The 23,354-nt window shown below is 38.7% G+C and overlaps 1 pseudogene; it reads right to left on the bottom strand.

The window, feature by feature from the left end:
• Positions 1-2,328, bottom strand: part of LOC133091123 (S-adenosylmethionine decarboxylase proenzyme-like) — a 29,521-nt pseudogene extending 27,193 nt beyond the window's left edge.
• Positions 2,329-23,354: the final 21,026 nt, after the last annotated feature.

The raw sequence follows: 23,354 nt of genomic DNA, 5'->3' as shown, positions 1-23,354 counted from the left end.
GATAATGGTCCTTCAACACATATGTACATGAAAATGCCTTTTTACCTGAAATAACTAAGGCCTGAATTCTTTGTATCAATGGTCCTCACTTGAGGCTCCATGGAGCATGTGTACTTATGGGGACCCTTCCCCCAGTACAAGGGTGGGCCGGGTTTTCTGAAGCCCACCAGTTCACCCCATTCCCTTTACCATCATTGGTTCAGGGTTAGCCATGTGACCTGAGCAGCCCAAGCAGGGTCTGTCTCATAGCTACTGTTTAGAATGCTGGAAGCTTCCACCCTTCCTCTGACATCATAGCATGGGGAGGTAGAGCCTGGAACATTTTCCACCAGGAGAAAAGCAGCTCAAGACATAAGCCCAGAGTTGGTGGGAATGTAAAATGGCATAGCAGCTATGGAAAAGTCTGGCAATTCCTCAAAAAATTAAACATACAATTACCATATGATCCAGCAACTCCACCTCTGGATATATATCAAAAGAAACAAAATCAGGGACTCGAACAGATATATGTACACTCGTGTTCATAGCAGCATTATTCACAAAATATCATTCACAAAAGCCAAAAGGTGGAAGCAACCTAAACGTCCATCAGTGGATGAGTAAATAAACAATATGTGGTAGATACATACAGCAAAATATTATTGGGCCTTCAGAATGAAGGAAATTCTAACATATGCTACAACATGGATGATCCTTGAGGACATTATGGTAAGTGAAATAAGTCAGTCACAACAGGACTAATACTGCACGATTCCACTTATAAGGTTCCTGCAGCAGTCAAATTCAGAGAGACTGAAAGTAGAATGGTGGTTGCCAGGGGCTGGGAGGAGGGAGAAATGGGAAGTTATTGTTTAATGGGCACAGAGTTTCAGTCGTACAAGATGAGAACTGTTCTGGAGATGGGCGGGAGCAATGGCTGCAAAACAATGTGAAGGTACTTAATGCCACTGAACTGTACACTTAAAAATGGTTAAGATGTTCAATTTTATGTTATGTGTATTTTACCACAACTTTTTAATTTAAAAAAAAATTTTAAGAGAATTAATCCTACACATAGGGGATGGCCAAGCTGAGAGAACAGCAGAGAAATAGAGCTGGAGTCTCCAAAGCTGGCCCTGAAGGTGCTCATCTCACATATTTGCAACTGTTTAAGCCAGTTGGTTTTAGTCCGTCCGATGCTTATGCGTTAAGCCATCCTCACAGCCTTACTGTACGTGAGAGAAGACACTACCATCAGCTTCTAGAAAACAAACCCCGTGGAGCTTCCAGTCCAGCACCTTCCTCTCCACTGGGTAAGGCACAGGATTTGCCCAAACAAGAGATCGTCCTGTGGATGACACATTCCAACCCTTAACCCTCAACACTTATTAACCCCTGGATGCCACTGAACTTCACCTGCTGGTCTCAGGCCACACTCTAGACTTTTGGAGGTCATCACACAGAACCTCCAAAATTGTTGTTCTACTCCTATTATGACTTTGTTAAATTAACATTTGTTAAGCAGAGCTCAGGTGAGCCCAGGTTCAACAACAGACTACAAAAGAAACTGAAATAGAGAAGTTTATCACTCACAGGTCCTGGAGGAAGAATATGGCATGCCTCGAGGGGTCACATGGGGAGGTCAAGGCAAGGTACAGGCAGAGAGACTGACAGGACTCGGGGCACATGCCTTTATTAGGGTGCACGGATAAGTGCTTTGGAGCTCCCAGGCTAGGGGCGGAATGGTCAACTCAATCCAAAAGAGCGGGGCTTTGGAAAGCCCCACGGGGGTCTCATCTAAGAGGCCCATAAGGCATACAGGCCCTGGGAGGCAGGGGAAGGGTTGTTGGTGAATGCCATGGTCATATTAGGAATTTACATTTGCTGTGACTCTCTGGGCTGCCATCTGAGGCATATGCTTACAAAGGGGGCTAGTGTCAGTTTAAGGTCCCTGCAGGACACATGGTTAAACAAAATGGATGCCGAGGCAGCAGTGGCACAGGGTAGCTTAGCTAAACTCTCACCAGCTCCTTTATCATAATCTGCTACCCTTGTACTCTGCTCACTTCCTCATCCCCACGTGCATTCAAACTCTGGACTCGACTTTCCGGCCTAAACTTTATGGTGTCATACCTCAGCTGATAACATCCGTAAGTGCTTCGGCTGTGTTTGGCAGTCAGCTCCCTCTCCCTTCCCCTGAAGTGGATCCCCTACCACTCTCCTCAACACCCCAGGCACACCCCTTCCACATGGCTCATCTTCTCTCACCTGTGTTTTCAAGTTGTCTCTCTCCCTCCGTCTCTCACACTCACTCTTATTCTCAGCTTCTTTCCCACAATCTATAAGCATACTCGAGTCTTCCCATGTTTCCCATGGTCAGATAAATTCACTTCTTGACCTGCTACTCCTTTCTAGCTGCCACCTTATCACTCTCCTTCCCATCATGATCAAGCAGCTCGAAATATCCGTCTGTGTCTCTTGTCTCCATCGCCTACATTTCCAGCCGCAACCGCTCCAGTGGAAACAGTCTGTTAAAAACGGCACTAAGCTCTTAACTGCCAAATCCAGAGGATCCGTTTTCTAGTCACCCTCCTGCCTGAATTTCCTGCCATATGTGTTATGGTTTCCTTGGTATCTCCTGCTCCCTTGGTTTCTGGCACAATACTGCTTAGAGGCTGTCCTCATAGCTCTCTGACGTTCTTCCCAAGGCCCTTTCATGAGATCCTCCCTGAGAGGCTGGAGATCTCGACAGTCCTGCCCACAGCTCTCTTCTGTTTCTGCAATACGTAGCCAGCCCAGTGACTTCATCCAATCCCCTCTGTGCAGGAAAGGGCTGACTCGGCAGGTCTGGTATCTTCAAACTGTGCACCTTCCAAGGAAAGGTCTGGCCCTTGCCTGCCTCCTGGAATATAACTTCTAAGCCCTTGGAATATCCTGCCTGATAAGATTGCCTATGTTTCTGGACCACGCCAGATAGTTTATGCTAACAATGTGATGTGTGGTGCGGATCTTGCGCCACACAGTATCAATGTGACCTCCAAAGGGGCTGGAGACTAAGTAGCTAAGGTCAGTCATGTGGGCACCCCATGTTTATCTGACCAACCCCCTCCCCAAAATCCCTGGACATCATGGCTCTGGTGAGATTCCCTGGTTGGCAGTCCTCCATAGGGGTTGCCACACATCATTGCTGGGATAAGTAAGTACCATCTGCACAAATGCACTGAAAGGGACAACTAGAAGCTTGTGCTTGGACTCTGCCCTCACAACTTTTGCCTTTGCTGACTTTGTCTCCTCCTTTCATTGTAATTAACCATAACCATGTGTATAACAGCTTTTCTGAGTTCTGTGAGTCCTTCTAGTGAATCACTGAGCTTGAGGGTGGTCTTGAGGATGCCCAATACATTAAATCATCAACAGTCATATACTGATGACTCAGGAGTCCATATTTTTTTCTGTACATCCCTCCTGAGCACCAGTTCTACAGAGACATTATAACCAGGATGTCTCAATAGTGCTACAAATTCAAATTGTCCAAACTGAATCTCCTTATATTCTGCTCCAAACTCAGTTCTCCTCATGTTTTGCCAAAAGCCCAGTCAGTCATGTCTAAAATCTGACAGTTATCCTACACTCCTACTTCTCCCTTGTCTCCCATGCCTAATCTGTGAGAGCTGCTCACTGACACCTCTGGATACTTCCCTTCTTTCCACACCCGCTGCTTCCCTTGATTCAGGCCCCCACCATCTCACCTGGGCCACACAATCAGTACTCTCTGGACAGGTCTCCCTACATCCAGGCCACACTCTTCCAGTTATCCCCACTACAGACAAAATGAACTTTTTTAAAAAGAAAAACTAGATTCTAGTTCAAGAAGGTGAAACAAATATTAAGGTATGATAGGTATAAAAAGAGTATGAATCCATAATAGTGATGAGAAAGGCCATTAGTGAAAAGGACATTTCAATAATTTTTAGAGTTAAAAAGTGAATAAGAGGAGGTAAATCATAATAAAGAGAGACTCACCCCATTTCACAACCCTCAGAGAAGCTTTGGATTTGGATCTTTCAGCAAGAGTTGATAAGGGTGTTTTATTAAAAGAAATTGAACTTGGGACCACTGCAGTAAGGCTGAAGATTAAGCTTTTCTTCATTCAGGGATCTGGGGAATCTATGCCCAGCTTCCTACTCTCATGCTCTGAAGTGACTCTTGCTCACTGCCAATTCCCTGTCATAAACTGAGAGCATCCAGCCATGCTGTCCTCATCAGGAGAGGATCCCACCTATAGAGACAACAGGATGAAACCTCTATCAACTACCTGCACCATGGAACTGAGTCCTTTATTCCTAAATATGTACTATTTGACTTGTTACCATGGGAATATGTTAATTTATATTATTTTGGCTTAAAAGATTGCTGCAAAACTGGTTTAGGTACTTTCCAGTTTAAAATCCTTCAGTGGCTCCCCATGGCCTACAAGATAAAATTCCAACTCCTTTCTTGGCATCCAGAAGCTCCTACTCCAGACCATTTTCTCATCAAGCCCCACCGGTATTTTACATTCCATACATACTGATGATCTGGCAATTTTATGCTTCTTGGCCTTTATTCATGCTATTTTCTGCGCAGAATACACTTCTCCCTATCCTTTCCCTTGCGCAAACACTAGCATGTCTCAAGATTTAGTCCAAGTGAAGTGTTCAGTGACAACCCCTTCTCTCCCAAAACCATGTAAAATCATTCCCTTCCACACGTTTCTGTCAATGTTCCTATGATACTCTACTGCACTTATAAATTTACCCGTCTGTACTTTGTGCTCCATGAGAGCATTACCCGTATCCCCCAGACCTAGAATACAGGAGGACCTCAATAAATCCCTGAAGGATGAATGAGTAAGTGGCATTTGGGGCTGGGTCAGATATTGGCTCCATCAGTTGTCTTATGTAAGAAACATTTTATCTATCAATAAAAAGAAAACAATGATACTAGCTACAGTGCAGGACTTCTGTGAAGATAATAACAATAGATAAAATTTACTATAGATGATGCCAAATACTATCCAAGACACTTTATACATTTCTAAAATTCATTTTCGTAAGAACTCTGCAAGATGGGTTCTATTATCTTCATTTAATAGTTGATGAAATTAATGTTCAAAAATTAAATGAAACCGTCATTTTAACATCTAGTGGAGTTTCTGTTATACTATGGGCACTCAGTAGCTGCTACCTCTCTCTCCTATCCCACTCTTCTCAACTCTAAGACATTAGGATTAGATAATGGGAGAGAGTAGGAAGGCATAAATTTGTTGAGGAGACTATATAACAAAGCTGAATTTGTAACAGCTTTATAACTTTCAGGAAAAGGCATCTCCCAGACCAATGTAGAAATCATGATCATAGAGTGCAGTGATTTCCCCTGGGTCAGTATACCTAGGCTCAGATTAGAGGATTCATGCTCACTCCACTTCTCAGGTAAGCCCTTAATTACAATCTCTCAAAGAGGTTGGTCAGGTTCTTTTCATGCCAGTGAGATTTTTTTAAGGCAATGTTGTTAGTTAGATTGTAGTAATAATAACAGCTACAATAGTAATAGCATAGCAGCCAGAGCAATAGTACAGCACAAAGAGGAGTAGGAGTGATATTAATTGAGTATGTACTAATTGCCAGACCCTGTCTAAGAACCTTACATTAAGTAATACATATTAAGATAATTACTAATAGCAATAGTATTAGCAGTAGTATTAGTAGTGATCTCTAATATTAACTGAGTGCCTGCCATATGCCAGGCTCTACGCTAAGCCCTTTACAATTATTAGCACATTTTACCCCTATGAAAAAATTACATTATATACATATTGCAAGTAGACTTCCAGAGGGAGTAATAAGATCTTGATTTGCCCTCTTGTCAGAACCAACCAAAAAAATGGACAAAATACATGAAACAATAATTTTCAAGACACTCTATAACAGATAGTGGAGGACAGTGATCCCTGAGAGACAGGAAAGAAATAAGGTGACTCCTATGACTGTCCTAGCTTACTGGTGCCCTCTCCAGCCACAGGGCAGGCAGATGGATATCAGGGGAATCCAGGACTCAAGCTGAGGAGACAAAGCTGAGGGTACCAAGGCAGCTAGATCTGCAAGACAGCATACCAGAAAGGAAAAAGCTTCACAGAGAAAAAACTACAGAAATCAGCAGAGGGTCTCCCTTGAATATCCAGCACATATGTGAGGAAACCAGCCAAGCCTGGGGAAGGGATTAGAGGAAATAGTACCTGGTACTCACACAGTGTCGGGAATAGTGCCTGTTCCCACCAGCCTGGAAAACCTCACAATTCAAGAGCTATTGGGTAGAGTACTCAGGGGCCTTGTCTTGGTAGTGGGGAATAATTAGTCTGAAATTAAACTCTGTTCCAGCCCCACCTAACAAATCTTGAAAACAAGACCCAAAGGATCAGACTGTTTCCAAGTAGCTTAGCTTCATCTCAGAGCAAAGCTCAAGAATAAACATAGGGATAAAAAAAAGTATCCAGCACCCAACCAGGCAAAATTTATGATGACTGGCACCCAATCAAAAATTACCAACAGGCAAAAAGAAGAACCCATAATAAAAAAAAAAATCAACCAATCAACACTGACCCAGAACTGACAAAGATGTTAGAATAAGCAAACAAGGACACTAAAACAGTTGTTATAAATGCATTATGTATTTTTAAAAATTAGTTCCATGGAAGCTGTAAAAATAGAGATAAATGAACTTAGAGAGATGAAAACTACAATATGTGAGATGATAAAATAAAAAATGTACTGGATGTGATTAACAGCAGATTAGGCAGCACAAATGAAAAGACTAGTGAATTTGAAGATAAAGAAACTATCCAAAATAAAACACCAAGAGAAAGAAAACAACACAAAAAAGTAAAATGAACAGAGAAAAAAATATTTTAAGAAATAATGCTAGAAAATTTCCAAATTTGATTAAAACTATAAATCAACATATCCAAGAGGCCAATAAACACAAAGCTCAAGAAACATAAGGAAAACTACACCAAGGCATGATATAATTAAATTGCTCAAAACCAGTGATAAGGAGACAATCTTAAAAAAAAAAAAAAAAGAGTAAAAGACATATTACAAAAATAAGGATTATAGCAGATTTCTTGTCTGAGACAATGCAAGAAAGAAGATGATCAAGTAACATCTTTAAAGTACAAAAGAAAAGAGTTGTGAAAAAGGTAGATCAGCACTGAGTAGAACAGAAACTAAAAGAAGACTCAGCTAGGAAGCTGGAGATTTAATGTTAGGTTTACAGTTCCTACAAAAAGTGGACTTTAGTCAATATCATACACAAATATAAATACCAGTTGGATTAAAGATATGTGTCAATCTAGAATTCTAAACCCAGCAAAAAATATGTTTCAAAACTAAAGGTAGGATAAAGACTTTTTTTCAGGAATAAAAAGCTAAAAGAATGTATCACCAGCAGACCTGCACTACAAGAAATGTTACGGCAAGTCCTTGAGGCAAAAAAAATTGATGCCACATGAAAATCTGGCTATACCCAAAGGAATGAAGAGGATCAGAAATTGTAACTACATGAGTAGGGACATAAGACTGTGTTCTTATTAACAAAAATAATAACGATTTAGAATGAGGTTTATAACGTATGTAGAAGTAAAATGTATGACAATAATAGCACAAAAGGCCAGTAGGGGGAAAACAGAATCTATCATAAGATTCTAATACTCTATGTGAAATGTATAATAACATTTGATGATGTTAAAGATATATACAATAAACCCTAAAGCAATCATTAAAATACTAAAGAGTTATAGCACATAGGCCAAATTAAGAGGGAAACAGAGTCATTAAAAATAATAATCAATCCTAAAGAAGTCAGTAAAGAATGGGGAAATTTTAAAAGATGGGACAAGGAGAAAAAAATGGCAAGATGACAGACCCAAACTAAGCATACCAATAATCACATTAAATGGAAATGTCCTAATTACCCTAATCAAAAGGCAGAGATTATCAAATTGGATAAAAAAGCAAGACCAAACTATGTGCTGCCTACAAGAAATGCACTTTAAATATAAAGACAAATAGGTTAAAGAATGGAAAAAGATATACCATGTTAACATTAATCAAAAGAAAGCTGGAGCGTATATCATTTGCACATGTCTTCTCCCACTCAGTACATTATCTTTTTGTTTTCTTGATGGTTTCCTTTGCTGTGCAGAAGATTTTTAGTTTGATGTAGTCCCATTTGTTTATGTTTGCTTTTGTCTCCCTTGCCTGAGGAGTCATATCTAGAAAGATATATGACTCAACAACAACAACAAAAACCCAATTTTTAAAATGTGCAGAGCAGCTGCATAGACATTTTTCCAAAGAAGACATACAGATGGCCAACAGGCACATGAAAAGATGTTCAACACCACTAATTATTAGGGAAATGCAAATCAAAACCACAATGAGATAACACCCTCATGTCTGTTAGAATGGCTACTATCAAAAAGGGAAGCAATAACAAGTGTTGGTGAAGACGTGGAGAAAAGGGAACCCTTATACATTCTTGGTAGGAATGAAACTGGTGCAGCCACTATGGAAAACAGTATGGAGATTCCTCAAAAAGTTAAGAATACAACTATCATATGATCCAGCTATCTTATTTCTGGGTATTTATCTAAAGAATATGAAAACACTAATTCAAAAAGATATATGCACCCATATGTTCACTGCAGCATTATTTTCAATAGCCAAGATATAAAACCTAAGTGCCCATCAATAGACGAATAGATAAAGAAGATGTGACACACACACACACACAATGGAATACTACTCAGCCATTTAAAAAAATGAAATCTCGCCATTTGTGACAATACAGATGGACCTTGAGGGTATTATGCTAAGTGAAATAAGTCAGACAGAGGAAGACAAATACCATATGATTTCATTCATATGTGGAATATAAAAAGCAAACAAGAAAAAAACAAAAGAAATCTGGATATATTAATATTACACAAACTAGAATTCTACATGTATCAACTATATCCAGTTATAAAATATAGAAAATAAAGGTAGATAACTGAACACTCGCATTTGTCTACACTCCCTCTTGAATATCTATGCAACAGCATTAAAAGTTGGGTTTCTTTTAATGTCATGAACCTATGGAGACAAAGAAAATAGGAAAGAAGACTGGAGGTTGATGCTAAGTGGTAACTAACTTACTAAACCTAAGAAAACTGACTTTTAAGCCAACAGTGGGATAGGAAATAGGCCACCTGATTTACACCATTGAATTCCCACAAAACTCAGGAATTAAAGGACCAAAGAAGATGGTGAAGTGCGGTGATGATGGGCTAAGAACAGGAGAACTGATTGAAAGTCTGTTTAAAAGAAAGTTAGTCCCTCTCCAACCACCAGACCTCATCTCCCACTAAAAGTGACTGTGCAGCTGCTCCTCCCCAACCCAGCAGAGGTTACAGTGTATATGCCCTAGAGAGGATAACACAAGATGTCTAGGCCAGGAGACAGTACGTGGGGCTAGAGGTGAGTTTAACGTACTGAAAACAAGGAGATTAAGTGAAAGTTTGTATACCGAATGCTGAAACCCTCCCCTTTACCCAGGCTTCTTCTCTTTCTTGCCTTTTTTCTGGCAGCTGGGCTTTCTGCCCCGATGCAGGAGGTCATAGAGCCTTCTTTGGCTAGTCTGACTGGCCCCAAAGAAAAGACTATCAAAATGGACCAGACAAGTCACCCTGCAATGAAGCCAGTTTGTTAATAAGCATATTTGTGCCCCATTCTTATTTATGTGCACACAGCCAAGATTGAGAATAATAGCCAATATTTATATAGTACTTATTATGTGCCAGGAGCTATGAGGTAGTTAGTATTACAATTCCCATTTTACAGATAAGGAAAGAGACACAGAGAGATCAAGGAACATGTCGCAGTCCACACCATTGGAAAGTGGGAGGTGCAGAGCTCACACCCCTCTTCTTTGTCATATATTACTGTTGATGTTTTAAATGGATCTTTTCCCTACCCTGCACTATCCCTCTTTATCTATGACTGTGTTGCCAGGCCCCCAAGCATTTCCAAGTTTCTCCCACACAACTTTCTTCAGGAAGCTCCTAGGATGGGCTTTATCAAATGAAGCAGTAAGCCAAAAGAGAGGTGAGATCCAGAACACAGGAGACCCAAAGCAAGAGGTAGGTGAGAGGAATTCCCAAGATGGTGATGCCAGCCGGCTGAGAAGGCAGTCTCTCTAGACCAGAGCAGCTCAGAAGGCTTCAGGAACAACAACCCTGAGAAAACTTCACATATAAATTCCCAATTTGTATGAGCATATTGAGAGGAGATAGACATATCTAAGGAAGAATGTGGGGTAGTATTAGTGATAACAAAGAAAAACTAATCAAACAAGAAAAATAGACAGTTATTAACTACAGGGGGAAAACAGTGCAAGAAGGAAAATGAATTCATTTAATTTACAAAATGGCTCAGTTGTGAATAATGTTTACATAGTCAAAATAATATAGACACTGGATATTGATCTAAAAGATAACATACTATAACTACATTTGGAAAAGATGTGAAGGGACGTATGAGTTCATCCAAGAGGGGGAATAGAAAGAGAGCTAGCATCTCAGCCTCCACATCAAAAAGTCAATGGATAATACCTACAAGTGAAAAGTCGGGAACTAGTAATACAGTGTGCTTTGTAGAAATACAAAACAATCAGCTAAAAGAAATGCAAGACCTTTGAACTATCTCACTCTTTTAAAAATATATTTAAACTTGTTTTAAATAAACAAAACATAGTAGGAGAAAAAATCCATTTAAAATATCAACAATAACATATGCCCAAGGAAGGAGAAACCCTAGAAATAAGTTAGCACAAATATGCACATCTTTGATATATAAAACTTTAATGAGTAACATGAAAGAAAACTTGATTAAATAGAAAACTATGTCTTTTTTATAGGAAAACTAAACATTTTAAGGTCTAAGTTCTCCCTAAATTGATTGACATTCATATGATCCCAATAAAAATAACAAAAATACTTGGCGGAGGGGTGCCTTAGTCTGCTTGGGCTGCCATAACAAGGACCACGGACTAGGTGGCTTAAACGTCAGAAATTGATTTCTCACAGTTCTGGGGGCTGGAGGTCCAAAATCAAGGCACTGGCAGCGTTGGTTTCTTGTGAAACCTCTCTCCATGGGTTGCTGATGGCTACCTTGCTGTGTCCTCACTTGGCCTTCCTCCTGGGCACATGTACTCCCAGTGTTTCTCCTTCTTCTTATAAGGGTAAGGACCCCACCCTTATGACCTCATATAACCTTGAGTACCTCCTTAAAGGCCCTATCTCCAAATACAATCACATTGAGAGTTAGGGCTTCAACATATGAACTTTGGGGTGACACAATTCAATCCATAACAGAAAGAATCTGACAAAGAGACACTAAATTTGTCAGGGAAAAAAATTTGAGAATAACCAGAAAAACTACATTTTAAAAAAGAGTGATGGAGCAGAAAAAGGGGGATGTATAGAACTGACCCTATCAGATATTAGGTTGAACCTAAAATTAGGTTGAACATAAAATTGCCATTTTTATATCAAGAAATGCTTGAATATTGGTGATTTCATACATTTCAACCAGTAAAACTTCTAAAGCTATAGTAGTTATAAGTTTGAGAATCCAGAAATAGGTCCAAATATACATAGGAATTTAATATATGACAAAGTACCACTTAAAACAATGGAAGAAAATATGGTCTATTCAATAAATGGTATTAGGACCAGTGGCTAGTAATGTTAAAGTGGAATTTTACTTCATTCCTTAAAACAAAATAATATTTAGAAAGTTCTGGAAATGGATAGTGGTGATGGTTATACAACAACGTAAATGTACTTAATGCCACTGAATTGCACACTTAAAATAGTTTAAAATGATCAATTTTATGTTATGTGTCGTTTACCACAATAAAAAATGGGTATGGACAGAGAAGAGAGCACGTGCACAGGAAACTCTGAGTGTTAGGGAGGTAAGCCATCCACAGAGAAAAAGGTGACTGCCAACACCTGTCAGTCTCACAGCAAACCCTTAAAGCTGGGCGGATCCTCCAGGATATCAATGTTCTGGTATCATCTAAGTACTCAAAGTGTGGTCTGTGGATCACAGTGCAGATTCTGATTCAGTAGGTCTACATGGGACCAGAGATTCATTTCTAACAAGCTACCAGGTGATGCCTGAACTTGCAAAGTTATAGAGCTATGATTCTCAGCTTTGGCTGAACATTGCAATCCAGGGAGATTTTTTAAATGTCACTGGCTAGGGCCTCTCCTAGCCCTATGAATTAGAATGAATTAGATGAATTAGAATCTCTAGGGGTGGGGTGGGGCCAGATGTTATTTTTGGAGTTTCCCAAGCTGGTTCCAATGTGCAGCCAGAATATGGCTAACATTGAGACAGATAAGTTTAGAAAAGTAGAAGATCAGTGTTAGGAAACTTTCTTCCCAATCCCAATGTTTCCTTTCTCTATGAGAGGACTCTCCATCTTTACTCACACCATATGGGAGATGGAAACGTGCGAAGAAGTTTCCCAAACTGTTCACCTCAGCTTTGCCGTTTTCTATCTTGGGAGCAAGGTTCCCCATAGAAAGCACACATTTCACCTGTGTTCCTCTATGACATGAGTCAGTGGTTTTCCAAGTGTGATCTCCAAGCCAGCAGCATCTACATCACTTGGGAATTTGTTAGAAATAGAAATTTGAGGGCCTCACCTCACACCTATTCAATCAGAAATTCTCCGGCTGAGGCCAAACAGTCCATGTTTTCACAAGCCCTCCTGGTGATTCTGAGCTCACTCAAGTTTAGGGAGTGCAGTTCAAGTGCAGTTCTGCCTGGGACTGGTGGAAAAGTCTGTTAAATTCTGAGCTTCATAATTAGAAGCTCCCTTGACCAACAGAGCTAGAGCTACATCCTTCAACTAGGTTCTCATCAGTAATAAAGGTGATGTTGTGACCTTCAGAATAATAGTAATAATATTTAGGAGAAGCAAATAGTTTAAAGGAAAAAAATGAAAGCATAAATGCAGTTTTGATGATCTTAGAGTGTGAAAGCAAACCTAGAAGCCAAAAAGACTAAATTTGTCCACATACAAATTGAACTCATTCACCAGTCAATCCACCAATATTTCCCAAAAGTAAGCAAGATCAAAAGTGAAAGTCAAATTGAGAAAAAAATAATTGCTTAGAAATCAATAAGCAAAGAAAACCAGCCCAATGGAAAAGTGGGCAAATGACTCAAAGACAGTTTAGAGCTTTGCTGTTCAATGTGGTGGCTTTTGCCACATGCAACCGATCCAAATTGAGGTCTGCCCTAAATGTAAAACACACTGGATTTCAAAGACTTAGTGGCAAAAATATAAAGTATCTCTTTAATAATTTTTATATTGATTATATGTTGAAATGATAATATTTTAGATATAGTGGGTTAAATAATAGCTATTATTAAAATGGACTTCACCCATTTCCTTTTAACATTTTCAATGTGGCTTCTAAAAAGTTTTAAATTATATACATGGCTTCATTATATTTCTTCTGACAGTTCTGGTTTGGAGAATAAGAGATACTAATTGTCAGATTTATTAACAGGAAAAAATATGATTCAGTGCTGGTTAGAGTGCAAATATGTGTGACATTTTGAAGAATAATTTGTTAATATCTATTAATATTTTAAAAACACATACCATTCAACCCAGAAAAATTTCTTCTAGAATTTTTGCTACAGAACCGATAACATAAGTGCACAAAGATATGTGTAAAAGAATGTTCATTGCAACACTGTTTAAACTAGGAAAAAAAAGGAAAAAACCTAAATGTCTGTCAAAAAGTTGATTAAATACATTATAAGAAGCCCACAGAGTGGAATACTATGCAACCATTAAGTAGAATGAAGGAGGTCTACATGCACTAGCACAGGTGTGTATCTATAATACATGTGAAGTGAAAAAAGAATATTTCAGGCAATATGCACAATATACCTTCAATTTTGGTTTCTAAAAAGCCATATATATCATGTGTTGGGAAGTCTTTTAGTTTTTATGTTACTTCTGTATTTTATTGTTGCAATAAGCACATACTACTTTTGTGATTTTAAAAAAGCAGCTGTGAATAAACATAACAGCACATGGGAACCATCACCCATTGCACCAGTTCCTACATTTTGTACATTAGAGGGGAAATTAGGATGACTGAGAACATTCACTTGCTAGATTCACCACCTTCTCAGTGGAGGCTAATATCCAAGGTCTCTCCCTGCCCACTTAGAAAGGACAGGAGACATTACCACCAACTTTGCCACTCTCCTAGCAGAGTGCTTTATCACCTTCCCTCTCTTCATTTAGGATCTCCCATCCAGTCCTTCTTGATCATGGCAGCCTGACCTCCAACTCTGTGATGCCCCTGAACTGCCATCAGTAAAGTCAGCAGGTCATTTCATGACTGTGACCACAGTTTTACTCTAAGCAGTGTAATGGACATAGAAGGAATGAGAAGCTATGGAAGAGCAATGAACCCCAGGATGGGGCTCAGCCTTCCCCTTCGGGGAGACTCCACCTGTGGAATTGCCGGTCTCTAATTATGGTTCCACTGCATCTCGGTCTCTAGTATTCTCACCTCCAGAAATACTTTTTGTTTTTGTTCTGTTCACAAGGCAAAGATCAGAAGAGAATTATCTAATTCTCACCTGTGCTTTCAAAAGAAAGAAGGAAATTCACACCTTTTTAGGAGTTGAGGACTTAATCTAAGAATGCTGTGGGGTAAGCCCCCAGAATAAATGCCTGACACATCAAGGTAGAGGGGCCTTGAAGGTAGAGTCAGTTGTTCTCAAAATGCCAGAGTAACTGAACCCTCACCACCCCTCTCTCTATCACTGACCTGGTCAAGGAATGAACTGTCAATCTTTATTTTGTTGGATGGGGTAGGCAAGATGAAAGGTGGTATAGGGCAGGACACAGAGAGCCAGCAAAGAGGAGAGAGATTTGGTAAAAGGAAAAAAATAGGGGAAGTGAGTCAGCTGGGAGAAGAATTTAGTAAAAGAGTTGAACTGTTTAACGGGAATATTTAAGAAATGTTATGGCTTAACGTTTGCTGTAACTTCTTCCTCTTCCATCTCCCCCAAGAACTTCTATTTCAAGTAAATATCTCCATTGCCTCTTCTACTTGGGCCTTAGTGATTAAAAAAAAAAAAAGAAAAAACAGTTAAGACTAGCCTGAAGGGAGGCACTTGGTGCCAGGTTACACTTATATGGATTAATGTGGTTTATAATCATTTATTATTTCATTGGTTTATTCATTCCTTTAATAAATATTTAATAAGCATCTTCCATGTGCCAAACACTGTTCTAGCTGCTTAGATTTAATCAGTGAACAGCACAAGTATCCCTGAACTCATTAAATCTACATTGTTGCCAGAGAACAGGTGGGGCACACATGCAATAAATTATAAACACTGTATCATAGTATGTTAGAAAGTGATGAGTTCAATGGAAAAAATGTTTAACATGGGAGAAGTTACAAGTTTAACTAGGGTGTTAGGGTATGCCCTGTGTAAAGTGACATTTGAGCAAAGATTTGAAGGCGGTGAGGGAGTGGAGGACACGACTATCTGGAGGAAAGACAATCAAGGCAGAGGGAAAAGCCAATGCAAAGGTCCTGAGGCAATGGGTACAGATGTCTCTCTGGGGTGTTGAAAACATTCTGAAATTAGATGGTGGAGCTGACTGAATGACCTTGTACATGTACTAAAAACCACTGAACTGTACACTTTAAAAGTGTGAATTTTATGATGTGTGAGTTATATCTCAATTTTTTAATATCTCACAATAGGAGTGTGCCTGGCATATTCAAGAAACAGCATGGAGGCCAGTATGGCTGGAGTGGAGTTGAGCAAAGAAATGAGGCCAGAGACAGGATAGGGATTCAGTAGAGCATCTTACTGGCCCTTATAAGGACCATGGTTTTTACTCCCATGAAATGGGGACCCACTACAGGGTTTTGATGTGTGTAGTGACATGACATGACTATATTTCAAGGGTCACTCTGGCTGCTGCATTGACAGTAGCTACAGAGGGACAAGAGTGGAGGCAGGAAGACCCTTAAGAAGTTCCTGCAGTGATTTAGGGAAAGATGATGCAGACTCAAGCAAGTGGAAATGGTGAGAAGGGATGGAACTCTGGGCAGAGCTTGAAAATAGAGCCCAGGGGTTTTCTGGCTGAATGGATAAAGGATATGAGAGAAAGAAGGGAGTGAAGCTTGGCTCCAAGTTTTGTAACTTAACCATAGGAGAGATGGACAAATAAGGGAACCAAGGACTGAGCCTCGGGGCTGTCTAATGTTAAGGGAGTAAAGAGAAAAGGAGAGATTTATAACAAATACTGAGAAGTAGGCAGAGAAATAGGAGGAAGAGTTATGAGAATGTGGTGTCTGGAGAGCCAGAAGATGACACCACGTCAGGAAGATGTGTCAGATGCTGCTGGCAGGTCACATAATAAGAGAACTGCGAATTTATTGTTATTGCTGGTGAACTTGATGAAAGAAGTTACAGTAGCATGGTGAGAGCAAAAATACGAGTAGTGGGGATATAAGAAAGAATGGGGAAAATCTTTCTGACCTAAGAGTAGGCAAAGTTTTTTTAGATGGCAAAAAGCATTAACCATAAAAGGAAAAAACTGATAAATTAGATTTCATCAAAATTAAAACCTTCTGTTCCTCAAAAGACACCACTAAGAAAATGAAAAGTTAAGCTACAGACTGAGAGAAAATATTCTAAAATCATACATCTGACAAAGAGCTTGATCCCATAACATAGAAAGAACTCTTCTAACTCAATAATAAGAAGACAAACAATCCAATTTTTTAAATGGGCAAAATATTTGAATCAATACTTCATGAAAGAAGATATACAAATGTTTAATAAGCAAATGAAAAGGTACTCATTATTTTTAGATCTCAGAGAAATGCAAATTAAAACTACAAGGAAACACTACTACAGAGCAGTTAAAATGGCTAAATTTTTTAATTTTTAAATTGAAAAGATACCAAACGGACTAAGTTTTGGCAAGAATCTGCAACAACTGGAACCCTCATACACTACTGGTAAGAATGTGAAATAGCACAACCACTTTGGAAAACAATTTGACAATTTCTTAAAAGGTTAAACACACAACTACCACACGACCCAGAAATTCCACTCCTACATATTTACTCAAGAAAAATGAAAACATACATCCATACAAAGATTTGTCCATGAAAGTTTACAGCAACTTTATTCATATTTGCTAGAAATTAGAAATAACTCAAATATCCATTAATTAGAGAATGGACCAACAAACTGAGGAACATCCATATAATGGAATACTACTCAGCAATATTTTTAAAAGAACAAACTATTGATACAACAACAACAACAACAATATTTTGGATGAATCTCCAAAATATTATTCTGAGAGGAAACTAGACAGAAAAGAGTACACAGCATGATTCCATTTATATAAAGTTCTAAAACAGGCAAAAATAATTTATCATGCTAGAAGTCAAATCTATGGCTCCTTGGATCTAAGGCTCCTTGGATCTATGGCTCCTTGGAGTGGGAGAGACTGACTACAAAAGGGAAAGAGGGAACTTCCTTGGGTGATGGAAACATCCTTGACTTAAGCAGTGGTTACACGAGTTTATCCATTTGTAAAAACTCATAGAACTAACTGTACACTTGGTATGAGAATTTTAATGCATGAAAATATACCCCAATAAAGTTTATTTTTTAAAGAGAAAGAGTCGAAGGACGAAATGGGCAAATTTTTTTAGTTTCCTACATAGGAGAACAAAGGAATTAGGCAGTAACAACATGAAATGCGGGTTCAAAAGATGAGTTTTTCAAAGGAAGTAGCAGCATATTCGTATGATAAGAGAATGATTCAGTAAAGATAAGAAATTGGTGAAGTAGGAAAGCTTCTTTCAAGCTTCCAAGATCCAAGTTAGAAGTGTATTAGCACCATCTCCTGGGGTCCTTCCCAGGGGTGAAAATCTCTATCATGGATGAGCGCTATCATATCAAAGTACTCTCGCTTTTCCAACTTCGTATTCCATCGTGATCCAGCCCCATATATATTCTACTGTTGCCTGCTGGTACAAGCTGGCTATGTCCTATGGAACTTGCAGTTTGCAGTCTCCTTCCTTCCATGCAGTGTTAGCCTGTCCCTAGCCAAGTCATATTGTGACTTAACTCTAGTTATTGGTCTGGTGACTAGGAAGGGAAGCAGAAGTAGATATGCCCGCTGAGGCGATGCACATTTCTTGCAAGCATAAATCTCTATATTATATTCAAGCAGGCGGAACACTAGCTATTAATGGAGAAGAGCAGCTATTTCTATAGGCTTAGAGGCACGACATTCAAGATTTTTGAGTGTATCAATACAGGTGACCTTATTCCAGACTCATTCCTTCCCAATCAAAGCTCTACTCTCATTTTTTTTTAACATCTTTATTGGAGTATAATTGCTTTACAATGGTGTGTTAGTTTCGCTGTATAACAAAGTGAATCAGCTATACATACACATATATCTCCGTATCTCCTCCCTCTTGCGTCTCCCTCCCACCCTCCCTATCCCACCCCTCTAGGTGGTCACAAAGCACTGAGCTGATCTCCCTGTGCTATGCGGCTGCTTCCCATAGCTATCTATTTTACGTTTGGTAGTGTACATAGTTCCATGCCACTCTCTCACTTCGTCCCAACTTACCCTTCCCCCTCCCCATGTCCTCAAGTCCATTCCCTGCTTCTGCAACTTTGTTCCTTCTTGCCTCTAGGTTCTTCAGAACCATTTTTTTTCTCTAGATTCCATACATATGTGTTAACATACGGTATTTGTTTTTCTCTTTCTGACTTACTTCACTCTGTATGACAGACTCTAGGTCCATCCACCTCACTACAAATAATTCAATTTCGTTTCTTTTTATGCTGAGTAATATTCCATTGTATATATGTGCCACATCTTCTTTATCCATTCATCTGTCGATGGACACTTAGGCTGCTTCCATGTCCTGGCTATTGTAAATAGAGCTGCAATGAACATTGTGGTACATGACTCTTTTTGAATTATGGTTTTCTCAGGGTATATGCCTGGTAGTGGGATTGCTGGGTCGTATGGTAGTTCTATTTGTAGTTTTTTAAGGAACCTCCATACTGTTCTCCATAGTGGTTGTATCAATTTACATTCCCACCAACAGTGGAGGAGGGTTCCCTTTTCTCCACAACCTCCCCAGCATTAATTGTTTGTAGATTTTTTGATAATGGCCATTCTGACTGGTGTGAGATGATATCGCATTGTACTTTTGATTTGCATTTCTCTAATGATTAGTGATGTTGAGCATCCTTACATATGTTTGTTGGCAATCTGTATATCTTCTTTGGAGAAATGTCTATTTAGGTCTTCTGCCCATTTTTGGACTGGGTTGTTTGTTTTTTTGATATTGAGCTGCATGAGCTGCTTATAAATTCTGGAGATTAATCCTCTGTCAGTTGCTTCAATACCAGATATTTTCTCCCATTCTGAGGGTTGTCTTTTCGTCTTGTTTATGGTTTCCTTTGCTGTGCAAAAGCGTTTAAGTTTCATTAGGTCCCATTTGTCTATTTTTGTTTTTATTTCCATTTCTCTAGGAGCTGGGTCAAAAAGGATCTTGCTGTGATTTATGTCATAGAGTGTTCTGCCTATGTTTTCCTCTAAGTGTCTTCTAGTGTCTGGCCTTACATTTAGGTCTTTAATCCATTTTGAGTTTATTTTTGTGTATGGTGTTAGGGAGTGTTCTAATTTCATTCTTTTACATGTAGCTGTCCAGTTTTCCCAGCACCACTTATTGAAGAGGCTGTCTTTTCTCCATTGTATATTCTTGCCTCCTTTATCAAAAATAAGGTGACCATATGTGCGTGGGTTTATCTCTGGGCTTTCTATCCTGTTCCATTGATCTATATTTCTGTTTTTGTGCCAGTACCATACGGTCTTGATTACTGTAGCTTTGTAGTATAGTCTGAAGTCTGGGAGTCTGATTCCTCCAGCTCTGTTTTTCTTTCTCAAGATTGCTTTGGCTATTCGGGGTCTTTTGTGTTTCCATACAAATGGTGAAATTTTTTGTTCTAGTTCTGTGAAAAATGCCATTGGTAGTTTGATAGGAATTGCACTGTAACTGTAGATTGCTTTGGGTAGTATAGTCATTTTCACAATGTTGATTCTTCCAATCCAAGAACATGGTATATCTCTCAATCTGTTTGTATCATCTTTAATTTCTTTCATCAGTGTCTTATAATTTTCTGCATAGAGGTCTTTTGCCTCCTTAGGTAGGTTTATTCCTAGGTATTTTATTCTTTTTGTTGCAATGGTAAATGGGAGTGTTTCCTTAATTTCTCTTTCAGATTTTTCATCATTAGTGTATAGGAATGCAAGAGATTTCTGTGCATTAATTTTGTATCCTGCAACTTTACCAAATTCATTGATTAGCTCTGGTAGTTTTCTGGTGGCACCTTAAGGATTCTCTATGTATAGTATCATGTCATCTGCAAACAGTGACAGTTTTACTTCTTCTTTTCTAATTTGTATTCCTCTTATTTCTTTTTCTTCTCTGATTGCTGTGGCTAGGACTTCCAAAACTATGTTGAATAATAGTGGTGAGAGTGGACATCCTTGTCTTATTCTTAATCTTAGAGGAAATGGTTTCAGTTTTTCACCATTGAGAACGATGCTGGCTGTGGGTATGTCATATATGGCCTTCATTATGTTGAGGTAAGTTCCCTCTATGCCTACTTTCTGGAGGGCTTTTATCATAAATGGGTGTTGAACTTTGTCAAAAGCTTTTTCTGCATCTATTGAGATGATCATATGGTTTATATCCTTCAATTTGTTAATATGGTGTATCACATCGATTGATTTGCATATATTGAAGAATCCTTGCATTCCTGGGATAAACGCCACTTGATCATGGTGTATGATCCTTTTAATGTGCTGTTGGAGTCTGTTTGCTAGTATTTTGTTGAGGATTTTTGCATCTATGTTCATCAGTGATATTGGCCTGTAGTTTTCTTTCTTTGTGACATCTTTGTCTGGTTTTGGTATCAGGGTGATGGTGACCTCATAGAATGAGTTTGGGAGTGTTCCTCCCTCTGCTATATTTTGGAGGAGTTTGAGAAGGATAGGTGTTAGCTCTTCTCTAAATGTTTGATAGAATTCACCTGTGAAGCCATCTGGTCCTGGGCTTTTGTTTGTTGGAAGATTTTTAATCACAGTCTCAATTTCAGTGCTTGTGATTGGTCTATTTATATTTTCTATTTCTTCCTGGTTCAGTCTCAGAAGGTTGTGCTTTTCTAAGAATTTGTCCATTTCTTCCAGGTTGTCCATTTTATTGGCATATAGTTGCTTGTAGTAATCTCTCATGATCCTTTGTATTTCTGCAGTGTCAGTTGTTACTTATCCTTTCTCATTTCTAATTCTATTGATTTGAGTCTTCTCCCTTTTTTTCTTCATGAGTCTGGCTAATGGGTTATCAATTTTATCTTCTCAAAGAACCAGCTTTTAGCTTTATTGATCTTTGCTATTGTTTCCTTCATTTCTTTTTCATTTATTTCTGATCTGATCTTTATGATTTCTTTCCTTCTGCTAACTTTGGGCGTTTTTTGTTCTTCTTTCTCTAATTGCTTTAGGTGTAAGGTCAAGTTGTTTATTTCAGATATTTCTTGTTTCTTGAGGTAAGATTGTATTGCTATAAACTTCCCTCTTAGAACTGCTTTTGCTGCATCCCATAGGTTTTGGGTTGTTGTGTTTTCGTTATCATTTGTTCCTAGGTAATTTTTGATTTCCTTTTTGATTCCTTCAGTGATCTCTTGGTTATTTAGTAGTGTACTGTTTAGCCTCCAGGTGTTTGTATTTTTTACAGAATTTTTCCTGTAATTGATATCTAGTCTCATAGCATTGTGGTCGGAAAAGATACTTGATATGATTTCAATTTTCTTAAATTTACCGAGGCTGGATTTGTGACCCAAGATATGATCTATCCTGGAGAATGTTCCATGAGCACTCGAGAAGAAGGTGTATTCTGTTGTTTTTGGATGGATAGTTCTATAAATATCAATTAAGTCCATCTTGTTTAATGTATCATATAAAGCTTGTGTTTCCTTATTTATTATCATTTTGGATGATCTGTCCATTGGTGAAAGTGGGGTGTTAAAGTCCCCTACTATGATTGTGTTACTGTCGATTTCCCCTTTTATGGCTGTTAGCATTTGCCTTATGTATTGAGGTGCTCCTATGTTGGGTGCATAAATATTTACGATTGTTATATCTTCTTCTTGGATTGATCTCTTGATCATTATGTAGTGTCCTTCCTTCCTTCTTGTAATAGTCTTTATTTTAAAGTCTATTTTGTCTGATATGAGAATTGCTACTCCAGCTTTCTTTTGATTTCCATTTGCATGGAATACCTTTTTCCATCCCCTCACTTTCAGTCTGTATGTTTCCCTAGGTCTGTAGTGGGTCTCTTGTAGACAGCATATATACAGGTCTTGTTTTTGTATCCATTCAGCCAGTCTATGTCTTTTGGTTGGAGCATTTAATCCATTTATAAGTAAGGTAGTTATCAATATGTATGTTCCTATTACCATTTTAATTGTTTTGGGGTTTTTATTGTAGATCTTTTCCTTCTCTTGTGTTTCCTGCCCAGAGAAGTTCCTTTAGCATTTGTTGTAAAGCTGGTTTGGTGGTGCTGAATTCTCTTAGCTTTTGCTTGTCTGTAAAGGTTTTAATTTCTCTGTCAAATCTGAATGAGATCCTTGCTGGGTAGAGTAATCTTGGTTGTAGGTTTTTGCCTTTCATCACTTTAAATATGTCCTGCCACTCCCTTCTGGCTTGCAGAGTTTCTGCTGAAAGATCAGCTGTTAACCTTATGGGTTATGTATGTTATTTGTTGCTTTTCCCTTGCTGCTTTTAATATTTTGTCTTTGTATTTAATTTTTGATAGCTTGATTAATATGTGTCTTGGCATGTTTCTCCTTGGATTTATCCTGTATGGGACTCTCTGTGCTTCCTGGACTTGACTGACTATTTCCTTTACCATATTAGGGAAGTTTTCAACTATAATCTCTTCAAATATTTTCTCAGTCCCTTTCTTTATCTCTTCTTCTTCTGGGACCCCTATAATTCGAATGTTGGTGTGTTTAATGTTGTCCCAGAAGTCTCTAAGACTGTCCTCAATTCTTTTCATTCTTTTTTCTTTATTCTGCTCTGCGGTAGCTATTTCCACTATTTTATCTTCCAGGTCACTT

This window comes from Eubalaena glacialis, chromosome 1, assembly GCF_028564815.1.
Source record: "Eubalaena glacialis isolate mEubGla1 chromosome 1, mEubGla1.1.hap2.+ XY, whole genome shotgun sequence".
In the NCBI taxonomy this organism is placed as follows: Eukaryota; Metazoa; Chordata; class Mammalia; order Artiodactyla; family Balaenidae; genus Eubalaena; species Eubalaena glacialis.
Note: the sequence above shows the minus strand (reverse complement) of the source record. Positions and strands in the feature narration are given on the sequence as shown.